Here is a 1597-nt window from a genome sequence, read left to right as displayed (position 1 = left end):
GGGAGGAGAAAGAGCCAGAGAAAGCCAAATGGGCATGGCTTGTTTGTATTTGGCTACTATTTGAATAAAGAACCCCCTATTCATATTTGGAAGATGCAGCAAAATGAAAGGCTACTGCAGGAGTATGTGAAAACCTATGCTGCTGTGACCAGACAAGAAAACCGTGACAACAGTGTCCTAGTTCTCAAAATCTGGGGAGGTAGGAAGAAATAAGAAAGGAGCCATGTACATATAATAAGAAGTAAGGAAAGGTTGCAAAAATATAACCAACAAAAAGCTGTAAAGCAGTGGTCCCTAACCACCCCTAACCTTTTTGGCACCAGGGACTGGTTTCATGGAAGACAATTTTTCCACAGACAATTTTTCCACAGGGGTGAGGGAGATGGTTTCAGGATGATTTCAAGTGCATGACATTTATTGTACAGTCAAACCTCTCTGCTAATGATAACCTGTATTTGCAGCCGCTCCCCAGCGCTAGTATCACCGCCTCAGCTCCACCTCAGATCATCAGGCATTAGAGTCTCATAAGGAGCAGGCAACCTAGAACCCTCCCATGCGCAGTTTACAGCAGGGTTCGGGCTCCTGTGAGAATCTAACGCCACTGCTGATCCGACAGGAGGCGGAGCTCAGGTGGTGGTGCCAGCAATGGGGAGCTGCTGTAAATACAGACGAAGCTTTGCTCACTTGCCCACCATTCACCTCCTGTTGTGCAGCCCAGTTCCTAATAAGCCACGGGAATGGTACCAGTCCCAGACCCAGGGGTTGGGGACTGCAGCATTAAAGGAAGTAAGAATGTTTAGCCTTGAAGAAGGCTGGAGGCCACTGAACGATTTTTTCTTAGGGAGAACAGTGCCATTCTAAATTGAAAGCTGATCAACATATTCTTGATATAGACCAGTAATTTCTAAACTTTTTTATTCAGAAGCAGAATTGTTTTTCCAAATGAAATCTTATGCAATATCCCCAACATATGAAACAACATAAAGGAGTTTTTTAATGGTCGAACTAGTGGTGGGGGCCCCTACCTTCCAAACATCTCAAGCGCCTTTTCCAAAACCCTAGAATTTGAGGAACACAGTTTGAAAACAAGTAATTCAAATTGCTTTTTTCCAAATATTTCTCACCACAATCCACAGGACCTTATCTCCTCCCAGGATACACACACACACACACACACACACACACACACACACTTGAAAAAAGTTCCACAAGGTAATTTTACATTTTGTAGTCTATTTCCTTTTATCGTGTATCTTTCTTTAGTGGGAACTTTGATCCACTTAATTGATTTCAACACCCAAAATGAATATGTTGCAATTCACAGTTGAAAAACATTGATGTAGATTGAGAAAAAATGGATACAAATTGTCCCCCCGAAATTGTTAAATTTCTTCATTGCTAACATGATTAACCGGAAGGGGTAGATGGATGGCGGAAATGTGTGTGTACCATGATTCCTACTTCTTATCAGTGTTGAGGAAAGAAATGACATAGAAGAAGACGCATTAGATTTGCTGTGTAATTATACAACGAGAGAAAACAAAACCAAGAAGAACACAGAGACTGTAACTAAATCAGCTTAACCCCATGAAAGAAT

The sequence above is a fragment of the Propithecus coquereli genome, unplaced genomic scaffold, assembly GCF_000956105.1.
Source record: "Propithecus coquereli isolate 6110/MARCELLA unplaced genomic scaffold, Pcoq_1.0 Scaffold129, whole genome shotgun sequence".
Lineage (NCBI taxonomy): Eukaryota > Metazoa > Chordata > Mammalia > Primates > Indriidae > Propithecus > Propithecus coquereli.
Note: the sequence above shows the minus strand (reverse complement) of the source record.